This window comes from Panthera onca, chromosome C2 (genome assembly GCF_046562875.1).
Source record: "Panthera onca isolate mPanOnc1 chromosome C2, mPanOnc1 haplotype 2, whole genome shotgun sequence".
Taxonomy (NCBI): domain Eukaryota; kingdom Metazoa; phylum Chordata; class Mammalia; order Carnivora; family Felidae; genus Panthera; species Panthera onca.
Window position 1 is genome coordinate 119015103 of NC_138347.1, and position 16298 is coordinate 119031400.

General features: G+C 35.3%; 1 long non-coding RNA gene and 1 pseudogene across 2 annotated transcripts; one reads left to right on the forward strand and one right to left on the reverse strand.

The window, feature by feature from the left end:
• The first annotated feature begins 335 nt into the window (after nucleotides 1–335).
• On the forward strand, nucleotides 336–542 carry LOC132684235 (ATP synthase F(0) complex subunit k, mitochondrial pseudogene; annotated as a pseudogene).
• Nucleotides 543–8336: 7794 nt separating this feature from the next.
• On the reverse strand, nucleotides 8337–15861 carry LOC132682713 (uncharacterized). Of its 2 annotated transcripts, none has more exons than XR_009611823.1 (4): nucleotides 15775–15861; nucleotides 13395–13579; nucleotides 12442–12528; nucleotides 8337–8428 (listed from the first exon to the last, which is right to left on the reverse strand). It is a non-coding gene; the product is annotated as an uncharacterized LOC132682713 (long non-coding RNA). The 2 variants fall into 2 exon arrangements; XR_009611822.1 differs by having other exon boundaries at nucleotides 13395–13592.
• Between the last annotated feature and the right edge of the window lie 437 nt (nucleotides 15862–16298).

Here is a 16298-nt window from a genome sequence, read left to right on the forward strand (position 1 = left end):
ATAGATAAGAGAAACAATTCAAAGAATTATTTTTTAAATGTGGGTTGAGAAGCATTAAAATAATATAAAAATATAATATAAAAAAATACTGAACGAATAAGGCGGCTTGGAAAAACAAGAAACATATTCTAAGTAAATCTAAGTTATAAAAACTTCTAAAAATGAAATTTAGGGCCATTAAAATTAAAACCTCATTGGGCATGATAAATGGCAGATTACATACAACTACAGAGAAACTGAATGAACTGGAAAATAGATTAGTAATAATTATAGGAAATAAATGACACAAATATAAAGAGCAAGTGGAATTGGTGCCTCTTATAAAGACTGAAATCATGGAAGGTCCAGAAACTGATGCCTCATTCCATTTCAGTGGTATCTAATAATATTTCAACTCTTATACTCTTACAGGTAGAATGAATTGTGTACTGGCCACATATCGAGGCATCGCTTTGATGGTCTTATACTTCAAGTTGAAGTATAAAAATACACCAGCTATGAACGGAACATTAACAGATTTTAAGCTGTACCTCATCTGTTAAGTTCCCATGCGTGGAGAAGCTAATGCCAACTCATCATGTAATACTCAATTAGTACGATAAATTATGCGCCTTGAAAAAAAATATAAAACAGAAATACAGAGACACAAAGAAATGGACTCATTCAAGAGAAGACAAAAGAATAGGATGATAAGGTTCAACATATGTTGAAGTGGAATGAGGGGGGAAAATGCAAACAAAAAGTGAATAGGAGAGAAGAGGTTCTTAAAAAGTCATTACTCAGAAAAGTTTCCCAAATGGATTAAATCTATGAGTATTTAGCTGGAAGAAGCAGAGTATGCAGGATGGAGAAGAACCGACAAGTGCATTGTACAATAATTGCAGGACACCAGGGCAAAGAGTTAAAAGAAAAGTCAAATGAACTGTAAGTATATGACAACTCGACTTTCACCAGACTTTTGGGCAGCCACAGCAGATGCCTGAATAGAAAGACATTTCTTCACTGTGCAGTGGGAAAATAGCAAGAAATATAAAATTCCAGATCCAACTTATCCATCAATCAAGAATGAAGGTGAGATAAAACACTTTTAGACGTTTATTTAGAAATAAATATATTATTCTTTCACCAAAGGACTTCCAAAAAATGTGCTTTAGAGTGGGGAATAAGCTTAGAAATTCCCTGGGGCTGCAAACTCCATGTGGAGTTTGAGCCCCACATCAGGCTCACTGCTGTCAGCCTGTTAGCACAGAGCCTGCTTTGGATCCTCTGTCCCCCTCTCTCCTGCCCCTCCTTTGCTTGCACTATCCCCAAAATAGACAAATCTTTTTAAAAAAATTAGAGAGACAATGGGGGTGAGGAGGAAGAAGAGAGAAAAGGAAAGAGAGAGACACAGAAAGAACCACAGAAAGAAAAGGATGGAGGGAAGGGAGGCAGGGAGAAAGAGAGAGAGAGAGAGAGAGAAAGAGAGAGAGAGAGAGAGGCAGGCAGGAAGAAAGGGCTTATAGATTAAAAAGGAAGGCATAAAACTGTTTTCTTTCCCAGATGAAGTAGTAGACCAAAGATGCTACAAGAAAACTCCTGGAATCAATAAGCAAGTATAGAAAATTTGCAGTATATTTAAGAGCAATATACAAAAGTCCATTTTTTTCTATAAACCAGCAATGAAAAAATAAGATAAAACATTTAAATACCATTTGTAGTACTTCCCAAATGAAATATGTAGGCATAAAGCTAACAGAATATGTACAGAATTTGTATGTAGAAAACTACAAATTACTGATGAAAAACATCAAAGATCTGTATGGACCAATATACAATGTCCATGCGTTGGAAAATTCAATATTGCTAAGATAACAGTTCTTCTCAAGTGATCCATAAATTTAATGCAAACTCAATCAAAATGTCAGAAAATTCTTTTTATAAATAGCTATAAACTGATCTAAACTTCACATGGGAAGGCAAAAGATCCTAACTGTCCAATGCAATATTGAAAAACACAGAACTCAAAGGATTGTGATATTGGCAAAATAATAGACATATGAATCAATAGAACTAGATAGTTCAGAAACAGTTTTACATAAACCTAAGCAACTGAATTTTTACAAAGGCAATTCGATTGAGAAAGGATAATTTTTTCAATAAATGGATATCCATGTGCAGAAAGAAAGAAAGAAAGAAAGAAAGAAAGAAAGAAAGAAAGAAATCTCACCATTACCTTACACTTTACAGAAAGACTGACTTAAAATGGATCAAAGACCTAAATGTAAAACTCAAAACAATAAAATCTCTAAAAGAAAATCTCTGTGACCTTGTGCTTGGTGATGAGTTTTATATGTAAAACCCAAAGAATGACACATTAAAGAAAAAAATTGATAGTTTGGACTTTTTTAGAATTAAAAACTTAAGCTCTGTGAAAGAATGAAAAGACAAGCCATAGACTGGAGAAAATAATTGGAGATCAGATAGCTGGTAAAGGATTTAGATGCAAAATATACGGAGAACACTTAAACCTAACAATAAGAAAATAACCTAATTTTAAAATGATCTGAACAGGGGCGCCTGGGTGGCGCAGTCGGTTGAGTGTCCGACTTCAGCCAGGTCACGATCTCGCGGTCTGTGAGTTCGAGCCCCGCGTCAGGCTCTGGGCTGATGGCTCGGAGCCTGGAGCTTGTTTCCGATTCTGTGTCTCCCTCTCTCTCTGCCCCTCCCCAATTCATACTCTGTCTCTCTCTGTCCCAAAAATAAATAAAAAACGTTGAAAAAAAAATAAAAAAAAAAATGATCTGAACAGACAACTTGCCAACAAAGATATACAGATAGCAGAAGAGCTTGTAAAAATATGTTCGACAGCATTTGTCATTTAGAAATGCAAATTAAAACAAGATACCACTACAACCCAATTACAATGACTAAGATCCAAAAAACTAACAATATTAATTTATGATCAGAATTTAGAATAAGAGGAAATGTCATTCATTATTTTTGAGAATGCAAAAAAAATATAGCTACTTTGAATAACAGTGTTTGCAGTTTCTTACAAAGGTACACGTAATTTTACCATAAGATCCAGTAATCTTACTGCTAGGTATTTACCCAACTGATCTGAAAGCTTATGTCCACAGAAAAGCTGCATTTAAATATTTTTAGCAACTTTATTGACAATCACCAAAGTCTGTACAATCTTCACAATTTTTCCATGAATCTAAAACTATTCTAAAATTAAAGTCTTTGTTAAAAAGTAATGTCAGTCAATATTCTGAAGCTAAATCAAGAATAAACTTGAGCAGGAAAGATATATTACTTGCATTTAATGTGTTTGTGAGACCACTGAGGAAATAAAAAGTGATTCACTTAAGGTGCTACCAACCTCACCGGCCTCAATGACAGAAGAGCGTAAGCTCTTTCATTGTATCGCCAACTTTTATTTCTCGGAAACTTCCACGTTGTGAAGAATAAGCCTCCAGCTTGAGTGGCCTCAAGTCTTCCGACATTCTGGGGCCACCCTTCCTAAAATATCCACATAACATAGTTGCATGCTCATTTCCTGAGCCAAGAGAAGCCCAGAGACCTTCTGCTCATCTCCAAGGGACTCCAGAGGAGGATGTCCTCTGAGTCACCTCCTGCTTCAGCCTCAGACTAACTGCCGCCCATTCCCTCCATCAGTCTCCCTCCTACAGCCTCCATCTTTTTTCTGTTCCCACTCCACTCCATGTTGGGCACAGCTCTTCTTACTCCATTTAAGCCACGGCAATACTAACATCATTTTTCGTTCTACCATTTAGCAGAAACAAAAACAACTTCAATGTCAGCACACCTGGTAGTTGTCTTCGGTTTTCCCCGCCATGGATTTCTTAGAAACCAGCACCTTCTCAGGCCATAATAATTAGGTCACAAGATTTCTCCCTTACAGTTCTGCGTCATCTTTCACCCTTCATGGCAGGTTTGATCATAAAAAATCTCAAAATTCTATTTTTATTATTCGGAGTAACTTACCCTTTTGCTTTGGCCTCTATTGCAGAGTACCCCAAAAGAGGAAGATTGTTCATTTTTACATCCAAATACGTTCATCAAGGTTGTTTTCAAAATGAGGACTCATCTATTCTGATGTGAACCATGCCACTTCAGTCATTTATTTTCAAAGATCAGAAAAATATAAATATAAATACTAAATATAAATACTACAAGTATAAAAAATAGTCCACCCATCCTTAAAATAATAACATCCAAGTTACCAAAACCAACAGCTAGTATCTGTGTGCACTAAATTTCAACCCCTGTGCTTATAACTGCTTGGATTTGGACCTCAAAACTAACCTTGCCTAACAAGCAAAAAGAACATTTATTGAAAGCATAGTGGGGTCACTTTAAACATGAAGGAAAATGATCAGTGAATCCTTAGAAACCAGGCAAGTTCGTGGGCAAAAGGTGGATGGATTTAGGGTTCTTCTCCCAGGGGCACTGCTATGAGCTTCTAAGAAGACTTGCACCTCCAATTTTGTCTCTGTGCAAATGTCAACCCACCATTGAGAAGAGTTCATTGATCCAGCTTGGGTCATAATGCTTAACTCTGGAGTTTTCAATTTTAGTCACAGACTATGGGAATGAAAGGAAGAGGCTGGAAGCACTGACACAGACACAGGAGAAATCTCTGGCAGTGAGGTAGCCACACCAATTTGGGTCTAATCACCTCACTGAAATGCTTGTGAAGACATGAAAATCAATATTTTTGCATATTGTAAGATTACATGTGAAATCCATTCTGCTGGTATAAGGGAAGAAATAAGTTTTACTGCAACAAACTTTTCATTTAACGATAAAGAAATGGGATCCTTTGAAATAGCCTCTAAAAACTCCAAATTGAGCCGAAGGTAAAAGAGATAAAGAAGGACACGTTGGAAGTAAAGTCAGACTAAACATCTTGATGGGTATATTCATATAAATTGCATACCAGTTTAGAAAAGGAAAATAGATCTCCTTTAGTTGACAAATCACAGGAGAAAAATAAAACAAAGTGAAAGACTGTGGTACTTAGTTACAGATTTCAGCGAAAATGAAGATGGAAATTTTTAGATTGATACACCTTAAATGTATACAATGTTATATATTAAATACATTTCAACAAAAAAGTTGTAAAAAAAAAACCTGCTAAGATTCATCTGACCTCAATATAAAGTATTCTTAAACTTTAACCTTTCTAAATCAACCTTGAAAAAGTAAAACAAAACTGAATTATCAAATTCCGAGATTTCAAGATATACTACAAAGCTGTAGTAATCAAAACAGTATAGTATTCCTGCAAAAAATAGACACTTGGATCAATAGAAAAGAAAAGGATAGAGAGCCTCCAAATAAATCCATGCTTATATGATCAATTAATCTACAGTAAAGTAAGAATATGCAATGGGAAAAAGTTTCTTCAGTAAACGGTGCTGAGAAAACTAGAGAGCTCCATGCAAAAGAATGAAAGTGAACCACTTTCCTACACCACACACAAAAATAAACTCAAATTGAACTAAAGCCCTAACTGTGAAACCTGAAATCATAAAACTCTTAGAACAAAACAGGTGGTAATCTGTTTGACAATAGCCTTAGCAACATTTTTCTAGGTATGTTTCCTTGGGTAATGAAAACAAAAGCAAAAATAAATTACTAGGACTATACCAAAATAAAAAGTTTTTGCACAGCAATAGAAACTGTCAAAAAAGAACAAAGAAAAAGAAAAGAAAAGAAAAGGCAACCTACTGAATGGGAGAAGGTATTTGCAAATGATACATCTAACAAGGAGTAAATATACAATATGTACAAGGAACTCATAGAGGGGCGCTTGGGTGGCTCAGTCAGGTAAGCATCCGGCTTAGGCTCAGGTCATGATCTATCGGTTTGTGAGTTTAAGCCCCACCTTGGGCTCTGTGCTGACAGCTCAGAGACTGGAGCTGCTTCGGGTTCTGTGTCTCCCTCTCTTTTTATGTCCTTCCCCTGCTCTTGCTCTGTCTCTCTCATTCTCTCTCTCGAAAGTAAAGAAATAAACATTAAAAATTTTTGAAAAAAAAAAAAAAAAGAACCCATACAACTCAACACCAAAAAACAAACAAAATAACTGATTAAAAAATGGGCAAAAGACTTGAAAAAACATTTTTCTAAAGATGACATAAAAATAGCCAACAGACACCTAAAAATATGCTCAACATAACTAATCATCAGGGAAATGCAAATCTAAACCACAGTGAGATACCACTTTATACCTGTCACAATGGCTAGAATAAAAAAGACAAGAAATAAAAGTGTAGGTGAAGAGATGAAGAAAAAGGAACGCATAGGCACTGTTAGTGGGAATCTAAATTGGTGCAACTACTATGGAAAATAGTGTGGAGTTTCCTCAAAAATTAAAAACAGAAACACCACATGATCCAGTAATTCTACTACTCTGTATTTATCTGAAGAAAACAAAAACACTAGTTCATAAAGATATATGCACTCCTATGTTTCTAGCATAGAAACTATGTTTCTATGTTTCTTGGCTATGTACATTAGCCAAGATATGGAAGCAACCCAAATGTCCACTGACTGATGAATGGATAAAGAAGATGTGGTATATATATATGCAATGGAATACTACTCACCCATAAAAAGAATGAGATCTTGTCATTTTCATCTGCAAGACAACATGGATGGACCTAGAGAGCATTATGCTAAGAGAAATAAGACAGAGAAAGACAAATACTATAGGATTTCACTTAGGTGTGGAGTCTAGAAAACAAAACAAGTAAATAAACCAAAAAATTAGACTATTAAATATAGAGAACAAACTGGTCGCTGCCAGAGGAAAGGTGGGCAAGGGGTTGAGTGAAATAGGTGAAGGGGATGAAAGGTTCAAATTTCCAGTTATAAAATAAGTATAACTGAGATGAACAATATAGCATAGGGCATATAGGGTCAATTATATTGTAATAATGTATGCTGACAAATGATTGACTACACTTACTGTGAGCACTGAGGAAGGTATATGGAACAGTTGAATCAATGTTGTGCACCTAAAGAAATTTACCTTTTTATTACCAAATATTTAAAGAGGAATATGTCTAATTACAAAGTTTTTATTTAGACACATGTTCCCTGATTTTGCTTAAAGATATCTTTGAACAACAACAAAAGAAAAACTAATAAATCTATTTTTCATTGCTATATAATGAGCTTTGCATAATAAATTGAGTTCTCCAATTATGTACATAAACCACAATATGCACATCAGAACTATACATATAACTCATTAGGTATAATTATACGTATATAAAATTTTAAAATAGCAATTCCAATTCAAAGAATAGAGTACAAGAACTAAGGTAATTTCAAATATGGAACTCTAGTTTGGTATTTATATGGAAACTGAATCAGAAAGTTTAAATATATTTATTTAAAATTTCAGAAATTGACAATTCGGGTATTTAAATTTTTTAATGTTTATTTACTTTTGAGAGAGAGGGACAGAGAGAGCATGAACACAAGCAGGGAAGGGGCAGAGAGAGAGAAAATCCCAAGCAGTCCCTGTGCTCTTAGCACTGTGTCTGACAGGGGATTTGTTCCCATGAACTGTGGGATTACCAACTGAGCCAAAATCAAGAGTTGGACACTCAACCGACTGACCCAACAAGTCTCAGTATATATATATATGGATACCTTTAATCATACTTTATCCACATTGAAGTAACTGCATCTTATCTAAATTATGTAGAAATACATAAGAGTTTCTATAATGACACAATTAAGGGCAAATATATTAGGATTTCTTTGTATAGAGAGGTTTTGATTTCTATTCCTTGTTTTATTTTCTTACAGAAAATTTAATATGTGTGAATAATAAATGCTCTGATAGCAGTTAAGGAAAATATTTGTTTATTCATATTTTGCATGTTTTGTATTATTCATACTTTGAATATAGCACCAGAAAGAGGGAATAATCCACTTTTGAAAATAATTAAAAAATCAAATGGAGTCAAGTTAACAAAAGTAAATTATTTATTACTTTATGATTGTAACAAATGACTTAAGAAATAAAAGAAATGAAAAATGTGAACTATAAACTTGAAAGTGTATCTTTGTAAGAAAAGAGTTGACTTAATAAATATTGGAATTAAATAAGTATCAACAGATGCATTAAAAAAAACAAAGAATTTTAGACGAATATGTGGAGCGGTGGCATGTACGGGGAATTTCTTAGATATTAAGCTAACTTTTATTCACTTTAAAAAAATGCCAAACCCCTTAAATTATGTGTATAGGAAAATTAGGCCTTTTTCTAAACACAGACACACACAGACACACACACAGATTTAGAATTTTAAAACTTCATTCATCTGAGACTCTTCTTTTAAATTTAAAATTACATTTCAGTGAATGTTTAACTATCTTCTGGCCCACAGTGTACCAGGATCTATGAGGGAAGTAAAAAGAATGAAATGTATTACTTTATTGAATAGTTTGTCCCACCTTAATTTAACACCCTTAAGGAGCAGAAAACTCTCAGTTTCTTCACTGCTGTATGCCTCATGTTTATCAGAATGATGAACATAAAGGAGGTATTCAATACATGTTGAAAAAGTAAATAAATGAGAGGCACTTGGGTGACTCAGTCATTTGAGGGTCTGACTCTTAATTTCAGTTCAGATCATGGTCCAGGGTCATGGGATCGAGCCTGCATTGGGGTCCGTCTTAGGTGTGAAGTCTGCTTGGGATTCTCTTTCTCCCTCTTCGTCTGCACCTTACCCCACTCACGTGTGTGTGTGTGTGTGTGTGTGTGCATGCACAATCATGCTCCCTCTCTCTCTCTCAATAAAAATAAATGAATGTGTGAATAAGTGAACCAAATTAGCAATATATCACTCAAGTCGAAGAATATACTTGTATATATACATACACACAGATTGTATGTGTGTGTTAGGTATTATGCATATGTGATGTTAAATTCTTGTCAAGTATGCAAATTTATATTGAGAAATAGAGACATAGTTTTCAGTCAGAATAACATGTTTAAATCCTGACTCAATCACCTTAATGATTATAAATGAGGATAAATCAAAACACATTTGAAGGGGATTTATAAGTCTGGTCAAAATGACATAACAGGTCAAGATACTCCTACCTGAAAAATAAAAATATAGATAAGATATAAGAGACAACAGTTTTCAAGACAATAAACATCCGGCAGTAAAGGAAAGTGATCCCTGGAGACAGGAAATAAATGATATGAGTCCAATAATTGCTCCCACCTTACTGCCTAGATAGAAAGGGTTCAAAGGTAGACTACTAGAGAAAGTAGACAATAGAAATTCAGAGATCTGCAGAAAGTCCCTGTCTAGAATTCAGCTGAGTACAGACCAGCAGATATATGTAAGGAGATTATTTGAATCCAGAGAATAAACCATTCTCAAAGAATTAGTGGTAGTAGCCCAGTGCTCACATACCGCTAAGAATAATGTTTGTTTCTAACAGGGAGAAATGAAAAATTCTAGTATTCACGAGTATTTGGGAAGAAAACACTTTCCTCGGTCATACAGAATAATTATCCTCACACTGATTGCTACTCCTGTGCTACCTAAAACCTAAAAATAATATTAAGGATAGCATCTGAAAGTATCAAACTGTTTCCAAGGAACTTAATTGCATCTCAGAATGAAGTTCAATATTTATAGGGATATAAACTATCTGCAAACAACAAGTTAAATTCACAAAGTCTAATACCCAATAAAAAATGATCAGGCTTGCCAAAAAGGCAGGGAAAATGCAACCCATAATGAGGAAAAAATAGAAAATAAGTCAGAACAGATGTAAGAATTAGCAAAGATATGAAAACACTTTTGTAAACTACGTTCTATATGTTCAAAAGTTCAGTTAAGACATGGAAGATAAAATGGTCAAGGTAAATTTATAAAGAAGTAAACTATAACACATAAGATGAAACATGGACTGAATAAAATCAATAACAATAGATTTTACATTAAAAAGATGAATGAACTTGATAGCATAACTCTTAATACTATTCAAAATGCAACATAGAGCAAAAAGAGAACTTAAAAATATGAGCAGAGAGAAATCAGGGGAATGAGAGAAACTTCAAGTGGCCTAATATACATACATAATTGGAATCACTAAAGAGAGAGGGAAGAATGACACTAAGAAGAATTATTTGAAGAAATATGGGTTGAAAATCTTCCAAATTAGAGCATAATTATAAATCCAGAGATCCAAGAATCTCAACAAAACTCTAAAGAAAGATACAAAGGAAACTACACTAAGATACAACTAAATCAAATTGCTCAAAAATAGTGTGAAAAAAGCTCTTAAAGCAGAGAGACAAAATGCATGTTATATACAAAGGAACAAAGATAAGGATGACAGCATATTTCTTACTGGAAACAATGTGAGCGTAACATGTTTAATATACTGAAAGAAAAGTGCTGTCAACCTAAAATCCTACACCTAGTTAAATAATCTTTCCAAAACAACATGACAGCAATAAAAAAATAAAGACTTTTACACACATAAAATATCTGAAAATATCATTACCAGCATACCTACTTCAAAAAATTTTGAAGGAAGTTCTTAGATTACAAAGAAAATTAGCCCAGATAGAAAAGTGGACCTTCCCAAAGGGTAGAAGGGAACTGGAAATAGTAACTGCATTGGTAACTATATAACAATTTTCTTATTATGTAAATCTCTCTAATATATGATTTACTATTTAAACAAAACAATAACAATGTATTGTCTGTTTAATAACATATGTAAAAATTAAATATATTATCTCCATAGCACAAAATTTAAGAGGAGACTGATCTATACTATTGAAGTTTCTTATGCTGACCCTTGGATGAGTGAGAACTTACTCTTCTTATATAGTGTTTATGATGACCATTTTTATGATGTAACAGAAGTACCTTTCAAATAATAACTCTGTACAAAAGTAACCTGTAATTAATGGACAGTATATGTTTTATAATTTCTTCAGAGGAGCAAGTAAGCCCCTGAATCTAGAATGGAAATGACACATATCTTGAAAGAGGTAGGACTTTGACTCAGCCCTGATGAAAGCTTATGATTTTAGGGGAAATAAAAGGAAAAGGAAATACATGCCCAGAAAACCAAGAATAAAAATTGCTACTATTTATCAGTATATACTGTATCCCAGCCATTGGCACCACTTTTAAGGTTCATTTTTTAATCATCAAGCAACAGTTTGATGTAAATGTAATTATCCAACTCTTACAGATAATAAAACTTACATTTAGAAAGATTAGAACTTATTCAAGGATAGTGATTAAATAGCTAAGCTAAGACTACCCTGGATGTGTCTAATATAAACCCTGTGCTCTTAAGCTCTCACAGTGATGGTCTTCAGACAACTAATAGATTTGGAGGTGGCATGTATATACAGCATAGTTGAAAAGCAGTTACTAAACCAGCCATGGAAAAGGAAATGTGTTGTGATCAAGGAGAAGAAAGCAAACAAGGCAGGGGAGCGTGGGTGGCTCAGTCACTGAGTGTCAGATTCCCGGTTTAGGCTCAGGTCATGATCTCATGGTTCATGAGGTTCAGCCCTATGTCTGGACAAAAACAGAACAGAGTTAACCAAGAGGCGGGAAGAGAATTAGAATAATTGTATTTCACTAAATCTGTGAGAGAAGAAAGCATCAATAAGGAAGGTGTGATCAGAGCCAAGATTTCTGGAGATGCCAAGGAGGAAGGAGAAAAAATAATATTCTCTTTCATCTATTAACAGGAAATCAACAGTGTCCGTAGTCACTAAGACTAGTCCTTAGCTCTTAGGTATGATTTCTGAAGCTACGGAGAACACAGAAGAAAAGGAGAGAGAAAAAGAGGTAGAGAAATGACGGCAGGTACTGTAAATCTCAATTAAAATGTCTGAAAAGGGACAGAAGTTGAATGAATACCCAGAATAGAGAATACAAAATATTCAAGTACATTCAATTTACTCCTTCGTTTAAGAAGAGCCAAAGTTTGCATGTTTATAGATATAGAGGGAGACTCACTAATGAAATCGAGATTGAGTCAGCTGGGACAAAGTAGAATGTTTGAAATATGTGGACTCCAAAAAAGTGAAAGGAAATGGGTTCATGATCAGTGGTGGAAGTTTTAGTTGTTATTTTAGTTTAGTTTAGTTTAGTTTGGTTTAGCTATTTTAGAGAGAGAGCCTGCATGTGAGTGGAGGAGGGGCAGAGAGAAAGAGAGAGTCCCAAGCAGGCACCACACAACAGCGCAGAGCCCCAGGCAGGTTTGATCTCACAGACAATGAGATCATGACCTGAGCCAAAATTAAGAGTTGGGCACCTGACCAACTGAGCCAACGAGGTGCCTTGGAAGTTTTAGCATCTAAAATTATAATTACAGTTCTGCCTTAAAGGAAAAAGAACAAGTTCTTTAAATTACCTTGACATCCCAAAAATGTGATGAGTGACTAAGCAGACACTGATGCCACACACAGTGAACAAAAAGGCATGGTCCTTGCTCTCAGAGCTCATAGTATGTAGCTTTAATTGTTAAAGACAATTTATTCACACCACACTTAGATAGGGAAAGGAATCTGTCTTTTTAATTCCCCATAACTAAAATTATCTCTCTTGTTAGCTCCCAACCCTCTGGCAAGGGCCAGGGATGTTTTGGAGTTGAGAGACACCGGTTGAATTCTGATCTGGTTATCTCAGCCAAGCTCAGCAATTTGGATGATCTCTTTAGGAAGTTAGTATCTGTCTACATGACTCAGTTAAATGTACCTCCTTTTAGAAGTAATCCCATTTCTACCTTTCCTTTTTAAGATGTTATCTGGATATATGGTGGGGGGGGGTTAATATTCAGGGGGTATAAGCAAATGAAATTTAAGGGTGGAAGCTACTGAGATCTATTCTACATTCTTGGGACCATTGCTAGTCTTTGCAGAGGTGTTATAGATGTTCTTAGAGGTGTGAAAGAGATATGATGATCTATGTTCTTAATTTAGACTATGCTCCTCTTAAATCATTCGTATCCTTTTGTTGACTGATTCTACTGATAGTTCTACTTGCCCTGATTTCTCTTTAGCATCTTGTCTATGAAGCCCATCCTTCAGCCCAGCCCATCCTTCAGCCCTCCTCTCTAAGGGCTTTTAATCCCCTATAACATCTGCTTCTGACATTCTCAATAGCCAGCAAGGCTAACTACCACATTACCTGCCCAGTTTACACACACACACACACACACACACACACACACACACACACACCAGGAATAAATAGTTTGTTTTCCAACTACAGAGTGCCAAAAAAAGGGTTAGGAGAGCTAAATAAACCCTATCTTCTCCCCAAACAATCTAAGCCTGCTTTAGTACAACCACATGAAAAGGATACTCTTGTTAAAAGCTCCAAATAGAAAGTGAAATAAAAGACCTCTTCTCCCTGAGAAATTGAGAATTCTTCTAACAGGACTCTCTTCTTTGGATCCAGAAGTAATCAGAAAATGCAGGTCAACACATATTTATTCCCATAGGTCATCTTCATGGAGATTGAGGGCTTTTCTTCCTGTTCTCACAGTTCTAAGACATGATACTAAGAAATAGCTAAAATAAAGTCCATTGACCTACCTCTAGACATATTAGCAGATAAGAAAGAAATTTTTAAAACTTATGTCTCTCTTGACTACATGGGCTTTTCATCACTATTTTCTAGTTAAAGCAATCAAAAACATAAGATCTGAGACTCAAAGCTGACCAACAGCTAGCTGGTTTGTTCTTGGTAGTTCCCACCTTCTTCCTTCCCCAGGGCAGTAAATCTCACTGTTCTGATTTGGAAATAGGGAATCACACATGATAATAAAAATGATATTAAGAAAATAATATTGTCCAAACATCATACACTTTTTATTGGCAGTCACCTCATTTGTAAAATTGAATTAATAATAGTGTTTACTCTAGGATACATTCAGATTAGTTAACATCATACCTGGCAGTTAATAATAATAGTAAACAATGTAGAAAATAAGACTATTTGCTGAAACCTAGTGGAAATAGAGTGACTGCTTGATAAAAGTAGAAAATATAGAATTGTTTTGGGGAAAATAATAAAGAATGAAAGAGCCATGAAAATGTGGCTATCGCGTAACCTGAGGAATCCGCTGAAATTTGACCTAATGACAGCACAGATCAAGTTTTTATAGTCTTTGTGTCTCCTCCATATACTTTACACATGAAAAAGAACCAAAAAATAATTTGGTGATAGTTGCCTACATTTTGGAAACAGGTCACAATCACCAGGGAAATTCAAGTAGAATCAGGGGGAGTGCAATAGGGGATTATTGGTAAGGAACATATAATTAACTGATTCTGGAATAGGTAAGAGAACAAGGGAATCCAGAGAAATTCCATGTCATATTTTAATCCAGTCCATTTTGGGATTTGGGGACACTGAGAACAACTGTTCTTTGTCACTAATTTAATTATATTTTTGAATTGTGGTGAGAATTGGGAACAGAAATGATCCAAGTCTCAAAATTCCCTGCAGGCTGCCAGAACGGAATCAGAACTACAGGACGCTGCAGCAAATTTTTGCTGTTAGCACTTTCCACATGAGAACATAGATCAGAAATTTCCCATGTTCCCTATGAGCCCTTTCAGTGATTGTTGTCATTGATCATATATCAAAAAGGTGTTGTGTGTACATGAGCGTATTTACAGAATAAACAGCCTTCAGAATACAGCCCTTTCTCATGCTCCCTCTGGTTAAAAAATATGTTCATAATTATAACGCAGTTTTTTTTCTTTGTTGATTTCATATATCACATAGAGGTCAGGAAGCCAGCCATTTGCTCTTTATGTTCCTGTCTAGATGCTTACTTTGTCAAATGTGTCCCTGAATCTTTTCTCTACTGTTAGAACTATGACCATGAAGAGCTAAGCTGGAAAGGCCCTTAGAAAGATGTTTCCTCATTCAAGAACTATATGCTACTAAAGAAAAGAGGATGTATCAGGCATACAATACTTATAAAAGGCAACATCGTTGGGGCGCCTGGGTGGCTCAGTGGGTTAAGCGTCAGATTCTCAACTTCCGCTCAGGTCATGATCCCAGGGATTGAGATCTGCTTCGGGCTCTGCACCGACCATGGAGCATGCTTAAATCTCTCTGTCTCTCTGTCTCTGTCTTTGTCTCTCTCTCTCTCTCAGAAAATAAAGGCAACATTGCCTAATCATTCTTAGAGGCATTTTGTTTACTTACACTATAAAACTGAAAGTTTTCATCACAAATTTCTAATTAAGCATTTGAGTCCATTTGAAGAAACAGCCACATCATGCCTCATTCTGCAAACACTTCAGGTTAAAATTTGAGATTCCTACCAAGCGCTACATTTAATGAAGTCTGAAGTCTGTTTACTAAACTATAATGTATATCATCAAAAAAGATGCTCCCAGAGCAAATCGTTTGCAAAGAGAACAAACACTATTTTAATTACTAAAGAAAATATTGTTTCAGCAATTCTGTTACATAAGTACCGTCTCTTCCAAATCTGCAATTTCAGGAAAAGAAAGACATCCTGATACTCAGACAATAGAAACTGGTAATGCCTGCTTTTTCTGTAATTAATCTGAACTTAGAGCAGCTTTCAAATGCATGCATTTTAAAGAGCTAGTATACCAAGATTGCCAGGGGAGATTCATTCTGTGTTTCCAAGTGCTCAAAGAAACTTACTCAGGGTATATTGCCAGCCAATAATTGTTAAATATCTGCAAAGTCTCACCTTTTTCCCCTTGCCCTTGGCATTGAATAAAGGGTCAAATCCATAGCCCTGATATGTAAATCACAGTAACACATACACATGTATGTATTTCAGAACTTCAACCTGAGTGATGCAAATGTTTAGAACAGTTCCGATTGTCTGATGTGTACGTAATTATGACATGTGAATAAAGGACAGAGCAACCAGTGTGCGACACTGAGACACGTAGTGAGTAGGAAGAGGCACTGAAGGTAACAATGACAGAAACGTGGTTCTTTCAAAGCAAGGAAACCAAGAGAACACAGAGATATAGGCCGGAAGTGCAAGAAGACCGCAGGTTCTTTGTTTATATGAGGATAGGCACATCTAAAAGGTAGAAGGCAGGAGGAAAGACGGGTGGAAACTGGGAGTAGTTTGATCTGTAACGTCAAACCAATCAGTGTGAAAAAAATCAGGCATGTTGGAAAAAGGTCATTCACATATTTAGTTTAGCAGAGAAGACAAAGTATATGTAATTCATTTTAATAGAAGGCTGTGATATACAG